At 47.5% G+C, this 12041-nt stretch overlaps 1 long non-coding RNA gene and 1 other non-coding gene across 2 annotated transcripts; both read right to left on the bottom strand.

Annotated features, from left to right (window-relative positions):
* Nucleotides 1-670: 670 nt before the first annotated feature.
* On the bottom strand, nucleotides 671-1442 carry LOC120705019. The gene is made up of 2 exons (XR_005687752.1): nucleotides 1232-1442; nucleotides 671-1132 (listed from the first exon to the last, which is right to left on the bottom strand). It is a non-coding gene; the product is annotated as an uncharacterized LOC120705019 (long non-coding RNA).
* A 9754-nt stretch (nucleotides 1443-11196) lies between these two features.
* Nucleotides 11197-11356, bottom strand: LOC120705368. The gene has a single exon (XR_005687949.1). It is a non-coding gene; the product is annotated as a U1 spliceosomal RNA (small nuclear RNA).
* Nucleotides 11357-12041: the final 685 nt, after the last annotated feature.

Genomic DNA, 12041 nt, shown 5'->3' on the forward strand with positions numbered 1-12041 from the left:
TTTTCAACTACATTTAATACTTCATGCATGTGTCCGAACATTCGATGTGACAGGTAGTAGAAATTTTTTTGCGAACTAAACAGGGCTTGTAGGTGAATTGACCATCAGTTTTCATTGGTATAAATGTTGGGGTCACCACCTTCGGTCTGATCGCCGGAGGAATGCGAAGACATCGAGTCAAGGCGAGCCGAAGGTCTACCAGCAGAAGGTGACACATCTTCACGTGTCTTCGGGTCAGGAAGCGAAGACGGTGCACCCGGAAGACTTAAGCTGACGCCAGGAGCTATCGCGGAGGTGTTCCGTCTTCGCTATTCCACGAGCAAGAAGACGGAGAGGAGCGAAGACTAGGTGACACGAGTCTCGCAGAGTACTTAGTAGCGGGTCCGGGAGCTTCGTCGGATGCGGTGAAGATGCCGGAGTCGGCGTGGGTCCCGCTGCTGAGCTGTGGCGCACTCAAGTTGTAACGGGCAAATTACGCTCGTATCTAAGAATATTCCGGGAATATTACCGTTGTAGGGGTGCAATAGAGTAATTGTACATTAAAGTTGTAACGCCACCTATAAATACCCTGTGTAATGTTCATTGAGGGGGATCGGGGGAATGAAGAAAGAACACTTTATTGCTTGACTTCCGTGTTGTCCATTACTGTTGTTGTGTTCGTCCGTTCCGGAGACACTCTCCACCAACAATAAACTTTTAATATAAATTATTCGTACATTCAACTCAATAAAATAAACAGAAACACTAGCGACATTATCGCCATGGCGACAGTTGCATACGCACCAACCAGCAGCAAGAGCTTTGCCATGTGCATGCAACTCCGCTGTATGCAGAGCAGACAGTAGAGCATGCCCGCCCAGGCAATGGTAATCGGTAAGGCACGGGAGAGAGTAGAAAGCAGCAGAAAGGTTGGTATCTATCTATCAGATGATCGGCGGCGGGGGCGCGGGCATCGCCGTGGCCCTCAACTTGTTCGGCAGCGGCGGGGGCGGCAGCGACGTCGTCCTCGTCCTCAACAGCCGCCTGTTTTGTTTAGGGACGTTCCTGCTGCCGGGAACCCTGCGGCGGCTCACCGTCGCAAAGCCGGCGGCAGCTGCTGGTACCCTCCTCGCGTCACCGGCCGCCGCAGCAACTGCATCCAACTCGCTAGTTAGCCGCGCCCGCGCGCTTTTCGATAAGAACGAACAAAAATTATTCAGGCTAGTCGAGGCTCGATCAAACGGGGGCGTACCGAGAAGGCACGAGGAGGCGCAGACGGGGGCGGCGCAAGAACACGCGAGGAAGACGACGACGAAGAGCAACCAAACAACGAGCCTGCTGCGATTCATGGCGTGCGGCCAAAGTCAGAGTGCTTGCCGCTCGATTGGCAGTCTGAACTGAAGGATGACTCGAGGAGGAGGAGGATGGAGTCTACACAGCTTGGCTTGGAAGTAGCGGGCGGATCAAAGCCTCTCGTCAGCCCGTGCTGTTTATAGCCATGCCGCGATCGTGTTACCGCACGAAACCGACGATACCAATCTGTGATGTCGCAGGCTGTTAGGTGCTGCAGTACTATATTAGCGCTATACTAATCCTGCTTGCTGATGCGGCTGGGTTTCAATAATGTCGTAATCGTACTCGTACACACTGGCGGTAGCTTGCACATTTTTCTTTTTTATCGAAACTCGGTATGAACTTATGATGATGTTTAGATTCATTGTATGACATTGATTGAAGCTTTCTTTGACAGTTACTGACAATAATCAGACTTCGAGGACACGAGAACTGGAAGAACGAATCGACCCGTTTTATTTATCTTTTACGTAAGATTGAAACGAAGTTCAATGAACTTCTTATGTCTTCTTCCTATTTCAAAAATCAAAATACATCAGTTTTTTTTAACGGCAGGAGCTCTGCCTTTCAATTAAGATAGAAAAATTTTTATGATACAACGCACAGTAACCCATCCGCGAACAGAAAAGAGGATCAATCCTGGAACAACACATGAAGCAGCCCCTGTGTTTCTACCCAAAACCTGAAAGTTTGAGGCTGAAACTAAGGGTGCGTTACTATAAGCTCTCTTGTAAAGCACAAGATCCTCTTTTTACCCTTTTCGCCACCTGCCGCATCGATTGAAGTTTGTTTTCAAAAATACGCCGGTTCCGCTCTTTCCACAAGTTTCACATAATGTATATCACCAAACCGTTGAAATTGCGGCACTGATTCTTGTGCACAGTCTTTGCTGTTGCCTCCCACCAATCACTGATGCAATCGAAAATTGCCGGATTGGTCTGTTGGGGAAGAATCCAGTTCTCCCAAGACAAGACATGGTTCCAAACTGCTTGGGCAAAAGGGCAAAATAAACAGAGGTACTTAGGTGCATTGCAGAGAGCACAAGAGACTTCATGTGGCCATCCCCGACGCGCGAGATTGTCAGCTGTTAGGACTTTGTCTTGGATGAGAATCCAGGCAAACACTTTGCACTTGTTTTCAGTCCTCGCACGCCAGATAAGATCCGTCCTGAAGCTCCTGAAGGACCCGATAAACTGAGCCCGATATGCTGACCGCACCGAATAGATGTCATCAGGTGTCTATTTCCAAGTGATGGAGTCCTCAATCTCTGAATTTAGGAGCACTCCTTGAATTCGAATCCATAACGAGACAAACTCCTCAAGTTGGGTGGCGTTTGTTATTTTATTTTGTAGCGCACTGATCCAAGAGTTGTTTGCCAGCTCTTGCGCTGTTGTTTTGTTCTTTCTTTGTACCAGTTCAAAGAGTTGTGGGGACAGATTTCTAGGTGCCTCTCCGTCTAGCCAGGCATGGTGCCAGAATCTTGCCTTTTTTTCCCGTTGCCAATAGTTATGGCGGTGGATGCATTGAACAAGAGACCATCCATCTCACTGCATGGAATTTCTAGGCCGGACCAAGGTTTGTTATCAGCACTCCACTCCTGTCACATCCATCGCGCACGCGAAGGGCTCTACCAAATTTGTCAAGGTCCAAAACTCCTAGGCCGCCCAGGTCCTTTGGCCTGTTGACAGTGGGCCAGTTAATCAAGCAATGGCCGCCATTTGCATTCTTATTTTCACCTTCCCAAAGGAAGGAGCGTCGTATCTTGTCAATTTATTTTCTTGCCCAGACTGCTAGTGGGAAAATTGCCCAGATAGCACTGAAGTTACCAAAATACATCAGGTTGATGAATATACATGTGGCCGTGCTGTGGTCGATTCAAGGAAAGCTACATGGCGTCCGTCAGCAGTTGACAAACACATACCAGCTCGATGCAGTTCTTTTTTTTGAAACACGTACCAGCTCGATGCAGATAAAATGACCGCTGTTTATCAGCAACGATGGTGGACTTTGCTGAATGATGATGATGATGAGGCATTATTCAGATCGGTTGTGATGATCCCGACTGAAATTCGCTTCGTAAACAGGCGTTAAAGATGTCCTAATTTGCGGGTCCCGATCTGTGCTGTCTCCTGCTACCGAAGTAACCGAACCATGAGCAGGTGGGCAGAGCAAATGCGGATGTGCATGCGTGGCAGCCTTTGCAGCAGGTGGTGCTGCATCGCTAGCACAAGGGATAATTGAGGAGGGAAAGCCCACCGGTGTGCAAAGGTGGCAGCGTGCAGGGAATGTCGCATTTCTTTTCTTGTTGAAATCAGTCAACCCCTATTGCCGGTTTTGCTAAAGGTCACTCTTCTTCTCCTTTTCTCAAAATGCTCCCTTCGTTTGCAGCTTATGACAGCTTAAGCAGGATAGTAAAAGATGCGCCCCTTACTGAAAATCGATTTGTTAATGGTACTAGAATACCCTATATCTATTTATAGATATAGATAAAGTTTTGACCAAGTGATCTCTTATATTTTCTTTTCAAAAACATCTGAGAGGGAGGCGGAAGGAGTAATGTATTTACTCCCTCTGTTCAAAATTCTAATTCGTTTAACTTTTTTAGGCATCAAATTTGCTCACTTGTCTTATTTAAAAATTTATGTAAAATAACACTCCTTTTGTTGTGGTTTGTTTTATTAATAAAAAATCATTAAAAATGGCTTAAATTTGACTATGTTTGTATAAATTTTTTGAATAAGATGAGTGATTAATCTTGAGGTAAAGAAAAGTCAAACGAATTTAATTTGGGACGCAGGGAATAGTTTCTTAGCTTGTACGGTGCCTCCAACCAAAAGGGATATCTAACGTTGGTGCAAAAGACACATACGTGGGGTGTCTATGGATTGATCAATTAGGCCTCTTATTTAGAATAGTTATTTTTTTAATATTACACAGTACAACTCAGACACTCACAATGCACATACACTCACACCCCTACGAACACATGTACACAAACTCTACTTTTATGAGCATCTTCAAAGACTGAGCCGGCAAATCTTCGAGATTGACGAAGTCACCACAGACGTCTCGCTGTCGACGGGAACGTCGCCTACCACTTAATGCACAACGCCGTTAAATCCCAGAATATTCGCTCCTATGGGGGAGTCGAACCCAGGACATCAGGTGCTACCGAGACTCTTGTAACTACTAGGCTACAGGCCCTTTCGCTCTTATTTAGAATAGTTATGAGATTATTCCTCAAGATGTTACATGAATCTGGTTTCACGTGAGGTTATTACTCCCATGTAGGCCCATATATTGGGCACAAAACATAGTTCTTTTAAGAGGAAATGGTAATGGTTTTGGCGTCACCTCCCTTGTAGGCATTGTCTAGAGGTCCCCACGACCCCACCCATAGGGTTTAAGGTTAAAAACCTTGTGCCTGATCTATGCTCGGTGCCGGTGGTTTCCCTTCGTGGAGGCTCGTTGGATCGGAAGAACCCAGCCTTTTTTTTTTGTATTTGTTATATGTTGTTTTTCTGTGCACTGTTTTTCTTTATTGATATATACTCTTATTTTTCCCACCAAAAAAAAATATGATCGGCATTCGGCAACATTCTTGTCCGTTTGCTTTTCAAAAAAAAACTACATACTATACTCTCTAACTGAAGTTTGAGTTGTGAATGCCTGCAACGGACAATCAGGCTAGTTTTGCACAGCAACGACTATAGAATGCTCAAATTAAGCACGCAGTAATATAAACCTAGTGACATCGAGTATGGCAGATTCATTAATTCAAGGGGTAACTGCTAGTTTACATGGCGAAAGATACACAGACGAAAGTAGAAATTACGCGCTGGTACACTTCAGTAAAGCAGCCAGGTCGACATGCATCACACCCTCGTCGTCGTCGGCGACGGTGGCGCGGGCATCGCGGCGGCCCTCATCTTGTTCGACACCGGCGCGGGCGGCAGCTTCGTCGTCGCTCTCCCCAGGGACCGCCTGTTCCAGATCCTCTTCCCACCGCCGTACTCGTAGCCGTTGTCGTCGTTGCCCGCCGTCGCGACACCGGCGGCGTCTGCGGCGCCCCAGACGTTCCTCCCACCCCGCGAGGAGGAGCGGACTGGTGCGGCGAGAGAACCCACGAGGAAGAGTGCCAGGAACAGCCATGCGAGGACTGCGACTCATGGTCATGGCGGCTGCTGGGCGCTGGCGCTAGGCTAGCTCGGGGGAATGGATTGGATTCTGGATCTTGGAAGCGTGCCCAGCCTCGTCAACTCGCGCTGAATTTATAACGCAAGCGCGAGGTGGATCTTGGAATGGTGTCTCCAGCCTTGTCTACCGATCCATCCAACTGCCCAAGCCAATCTACTGGAAGTAGCAGACAGGATACCTAGTAGGTGCATGGGCTGCAATGTTATTGTACTCCATTCGTACTGCGCCTTATCTTGCCGCTGCTGCTGAACCGCTGCCACTACAACTACAATGGCTGTAGCTCGTGTGCAGGGGTTTTCTAAATTCCAATGCAGACAGTACCGGCCTATGATGCTAGATTCATCGGTTGACATTATTGGAGGTTTCTTAATCTGCATCACCTCTCGGCTGACAGATATGATTGACTTGATGGCGGCATGGCTAGCATTTTACAGCTTTACTGTCCTGTTTACTTCCGTTTCTTTCAGTCACATTTAGATTATAAGCTAAGCGAACATTGTCTCGCTTTTTCGCTTTTCGATTCTCATAGTTCAAACTTTTTAAGCAAATTAACACAGAAGCGAAAATAAGCGTGATGTTCGATGGGATTAACGTTTATTCTCACTTATAAGTCGATTATAATTAGAAACAAACGGGCCTGCAGCACGGGCGTCCGTCGGCCGTTGACGCCCCGATGCGAATATATACAGCTAGCTAAGCTACTTGGAATCCCAAGCTCCAATGATTCGTCGAAAACTACGTGGCGTCCGTCGGCCGTTGACAACGCACGCCGACAGGTCCATGTTTGAGTAAGATTCATGCAACCAATTGGTGATAATCGTTGACTTCGCCGCATGCTAATATACTCGCATGGATAAGCTAGGGCAGTTCGTAATCTAGCCTAAATTTGTTTCGGCGTGTGCTCCCGGATCTCGAGCTGTGCTGTCCCCCCTCCTACAACCCGTACCGGCCATTTTGGCCTGGCGACTAGATCAAGCAGATGCACATGGAAGAGGCTGTGATCCTGCTTGGTTCATTCTTGTGCTAGGAATAGTAATATTTTGACTGTTAATTACGGTGTCAAATAAAGTCAGTTTACAAAACCAACTTCAGAACCCCTACGCTCTAGGAACCCTGAAGAATCTAATGAGGCCTTTGACCGCGTGATTAGAGGATGGTTACTGTAGCATAACTGTAGCCAATCATCGATTAATTACCGTCATTAGATTCATCGCGGAAAAGTACACCAATCCCTAAAGAAGTTTCACAAATAGACTTTATTTAGTACTCCATGCATGCGAGATTTTTCTCTCGAAAAACGTGCATGTTAGGTTCCTAGCAGAAACCAAACACGGCTTGTATATTGATGAGATTGTGGTTTGGTACCAGGCTGGGTTTAGACACATAGAGTTAGCGGCAAGGGCCTTGGGCAGGCTACCAGGTCGCGCAAATGTTCCCATGTCATCGTGTTCAACCTATGTGTCTTGAGTTGGTTCCCTTCTCTGTAACCAGCCTCTATGTAACTACTTTTTCCTCTTAATAAAAAACGTGCTCAGACACAGTCGCAAAAAAAAATGGTTGTATATGAAGAAACCATGACATGAGACTACTTTAGATTCATATATGATGTTTTTTCAAAGTTAGCCCGACACACATATAGTGTAGATAGAAATACATGTTATGAATTTTTATACGAACAATTGTGGTTTGCAACTTAGGCCCTGTTTAGTTTTTTAAAAAAAAATCTACAGTATCCGTCACATCGAATTTCTGGACATATGTATGGAGCATTAAATGTAGTTGAAAAAATAACTAATTACAAAGTTTAACTGATTAGCACGAGACAAATCTTTTAAGCTAATTAGTCAATAATTAAATATTAATTGTCAAATAATAACAAAAGTACTACAGTGTTAAAACCCAATCATTTTCGCGAACTAAACAAGACCTTATTATGCAAACCTCTAACCACACCACTCCTTGCACCCTCTTGCTCGTGTTTTGTGGCTGAATTCGGATTTTTCTACCCAGCCCGGTGCCTCCCTCCTCTTCCTCCTCAATTTCCCTCTTCCTCTTTCTGCATCATCCGTCGGCGAGCTAGGGTTAGGGGGTTTTGGATCTGGGGTTCGTTTGTGGTCGGGGTTGGTCTTGGAAACCTTAAATGAAAAGCTTTTGTGATGTCGGTAACGGGGGCCATGACGGTGGGCGCACGTGAAGCGGCGAGGCAGCACGGTCGTTGTCGCCCGCGTGTGGTGGAAGCAGTAGCAAGGTGGCGCCGCTAAAAAAGTGCCAGCAGACGGGGCGATTAGGACGGATGGCGACCAAGGCAGAAGAAGAGGCCGATTATTTTGTGCGCCAAGGTCGAAGAAGAACGGGGATAGTCGTCGGTGCATGGGAATTGACGACATGTTCTTATTTTACTCTCTCTGCGCTCAAAATTATAATTCATTTAATTTTTTATTTTAATTTTGATTACTCGTCTTATTTAAAAATTTATGTAAAATATCATTTCGTTTGTTGTGTCTTGCTTTTAATAGAATTTCTTTAAGAATGATGAATTTGACTACATTTAAATTTTGTGAATAAGATGATTGGGCAAACAAATACAAGTCAAATGGATTATAATTTGAAACAGAGGGAGTATTAACTGCCAGCAGATCAATTGGTTCGAGTTATTCACTTCCACTCCCTGCTATACACACACAAATTTTTCGCAGCAGATCATGCTCGATGTTGCAGCAGCAGCACACGCACGAGTTCTCGAAACAACATGCAGCTGAGGCTGGCGTCCACGTCCACGTCCACGAGCAATATTGCATTGGAGTGGCAGCCGGCATCGTCAGCTCCGAGATGTGCAGGTGCAGCGGATCGAGGAAGCGCGGCGCTTGGGTAGTTGGGCTCCATTGAGTTTTTTTTTTTTTTGAAGGGTCAACGGTGGGGGAGAGGATCCCCCCACCTGGTTTCATTCATTTCAGGTGGCCCTAAAAGGCCTTATCAGAGGAAGTTTTTACATCTTTTTGGGTTTACATTGCCAAAGAAAATAGATTACACCATTGATCACCTAGGGCCTAGGGGGCGATCCGTGATCGGAAGCCTGCAGCTCCAGGTTCTTGCCGCCGACCTGCACGCATGCAGAGTCTGTCGAAGGCCCATTGTCTCGCCTCATAAAACAAATTCATTCCTTCGTTTGCACAGCTGCCAGCAACATAGCAAGGTAAAAGTGTCGAAGTGGTTCACTGGCACACTCTCCGGCCGCGGCATGTGGTGTGCACAGGGTTAACCGAACCGTCGGTAACCGGTCCGGTTTGACCGGTTACCGGTCAAACCGGTCCGGTCCGGTTCCGGTTCGGTCCGGTATGAAACCGGTTCAAATTCAAAATTTAAATTTGAATTCAAAAAAATGAAAAAATCCCAAAAAATTCTTAAAAATACTTCAAGGTGCAACGAATCTAATGGTGTCAAATTTTCTCCAAAATTCATTCGTTTAACATACTTTTCAGGCATTTAAAGTTAAAACAAAAAAAAAATGAGACGGCCCATTAAGGCCCACTTGATAAACCGGTCTAACCGGCCGGTAAACCGGTCAAACCGGCCGGTAAACCGGTCAAACCGGCCGGTAAACCGATCTAACCGGCCGGTATACCGGTCTAAAACAATTACACATGCGATTTTAAATTTGGATTCGAATTCAAACCGGTCAAACCGGCCAGTAAACCGGTCAAACCGACCGGTATACCGGTACGAACCGGTTGAACTGAGTTTTTTGAATTCAAATTTGAATTTGACCGGTTTCTACCGGTAACCGGCCAAACCGGTCCGGTAAACCGGAACCGGTGGCCGGCGGTTACCGGTTAGCGGTCGGATACGTTAACCCTGGGTGTGCATCGGCCACCCTCAGCTCAGGGCGAGCTCGTAGCCCAGGGATCGCCAGAAGGATGAAGCAAATTCACAGTGGAAGATGTCACAGCCCGTGGGCTGGACCGAATGTGTGACACTGTAGCAAAAAATAATGTAGCGTCGCGGTTACTGTAGCAGCGACACAGTACTTCCCAGTTTAGTCCTATGCCGGAAACGGAAACGAGAGGCAGACCAAGTTAAATAGCCAGTCGCGAGAAGGTAGTAACTCCGGATCGATCCTTTTGCGCGAAGCGAGGATGAAAGCGCAAGAGAGTTAATTAGTAGGTGCGATTTACTCAACGTGTAGAGTAGATCTTAGACGTTATTTCGGGCCGGGTCGTTACAAAAGAGACCAGGGCCCATTGAGTTGACCGGTGGGGAAAATGGGATTCGATCGGAATGCGTTGCAAGAATCAAGATCGGTGTTACAGACACTGTTACGGAATCGCAAGCGATGAAGCTTGCGCGCTTGGCACTTGCCGTTGGCAGTGGCACTGGCACCTAAGCCGATGCCGAGGTCGAACCCTCTGCGCCAGCGGTGGGGGCGGCGATCGCACGGGAACCGCCGCCGCGGACCTCGTCTTCGTCTCCAGGGACCGCCCGTTCCGTACGCTCCACTTCCTCCTCCTCCGGAACCTGCCGCCGCGTCCGTCGTCGCCGCCGGCAGCGGCGACCCGTGCCCTCCTCTTCCATCCAATCCCACCTGGACCTGGGCCATGTATCAGACGTCGGTTGGCTGCTCGCCAGCAGAAGTTAATCCTAAACTGAAACTGATTGTGCGAGTCGAGGCCACAGTATACCGAGAGTGGGCGTGGAGCAGATTGGGCGGGGCCCTGGGGAAGCACAGGAACCGGCCGGCACGAGGAAGAAGACGATGAGCACCCAAGCGAAGACCTTGCGAAACATGGCGGCGGCTGTCTGAGCAGGAATGAATTCAGAAGCTGAGGTTGGAAATCTGCCGAGCCTCTCGTCAACTCGTGCTGTATACATGCGAGGGTGTCGAGCTGCCAGTGACGGTCTCGAGCTGAGCAGGGCCACTGGGCCAGTAGGTGGCGACACTATTCAATTCTACTGCACCTGCCTGCTGTTGCTGGTGCCATGAACTGGTCCGTCGGGCCAGTCGGCCGTTGCCAACGCACGCCAAACTGTCAGGTGCATGTTTGTCAGTTTGTGCAAAGATTTATGCAACCAACTGATCGCAACCGTCGACTCCGCTGCATGATAATCACGCGAGATTAAGCTAGTATTAAGGCCGGTTCCGAAAATTTGTTTCGGAACACGCGGGTTTGAAAAGGATGCCGCATGTCAAAAGCTTCGGCCCGACGGCCCGTGTGCCTTGTAATTGTAGCGAGGTCCACTAGCACATGGGCTTCAATTAGAGCCCATGGCCCATTACAATCTTCCTTTCTTCCTACTATAATATAATTTGCTATAAATACTCCCTCCTCTCGTCTCTGGATACAAGGCGCACATTTAATTCAATATTCAAACTTTATGATATACAATTAATCTTGTATAATAATTTTTATCTTATAACAATCATATCATTTTATTCATATTTAAAAGTAGTTTCATATTACTATAATTTTGTTGCTACAAACATTATATTGTAGAATATATTAAGAGTTGAATATTGTTATTGAAGACTGTACCAATTTTGACCACACCTTATATTCTAGGATGGGAGTAATCAGAATTGCATTTTTCAAGCATGAATTCAAAATTGGCAGCAAGATTATAAATAATTCAAAATCACACTCCTCAAGCATAAAAAGTTTAATTTGAGATTGGCAAGGGCCGCGCGAACGCGTACCCCCTCTGCCACAAATTATGACGTCCACTCTCCTACTTAAGGAGATGGTAGACCAACGCATCCACCAAGTGCAATGTGGACCATTGATCTAGGCCATGGGTCTTCTTGATCACCCATTGACCCCGTCCAGGTAAGTATGTTTCCAAGGTCGCCTAATCCCTGATTAAATACCGAGGCCGCTGCTCATCAGATGCCACAAGTTTCCATGCGGGACTAAACGCCTGCGCGCTGGTTGCTAACCGCGTAACGCCTGAATCTGGGCCTCCTAACGGACTTCTGACCAAGGGGCAGCCGCCTGGATGGCCCATCGGTCGGAGTTTGAGGGCCCATGGCCCATCAACACCTAGCTTTCTTTCTGCCTCTCCGATACTACTCCGACCGATGATTAGAATAGAAAGGGGAAAGGACCTCTGATCTTGTTTGACATGATTCCATTATTTGTCAAAAAGGGCCTCCTCCATTATTGTAATGGAATCATCTTTAAGGCAAAGCTTCCCGATCCAATTAACCGCAGCGAGAAGCAGAAGCACACCTGCACGCTTCGTATGCGCGCGAGGTGGCAGGTCTCCGCCACTTACGCACGCATCAACACACGCTTTCGCCGGCCATTAGAGGTGGTGGCGGTAGCGAAGTCACTGCCACGGCGGCGTGGTCGAAACGGATGCGCCATTAGAGGCAGCACGCCAAGCTTTTTTCTGTGCCGGGTTCGGAGGAGGATGGCGACAAGGGTTGCCGTCCCGGGCGCCACACCTGATCGCCTCCGCGCGCGCGCCGGGATGGGCTGCTCGGATCAGGCGATCAGCCAAGCATGTCTCCGTCCGGC

Source organism: Panicum virgatum, chromosome 4K, assembly GCF_016808335.1.
Source record: "Panicum virgatum strain AP13 chromosome 4K, P.virgatum_v5, whole genome shotgun sequence".
In the NCBI taxonomy this organism is placed as follows: Eukaryota; Viridiplantae; Streptophyta; class Magnoliopsida; order Poales; family Poaceae; genus Panicum; species Panicum virgatum.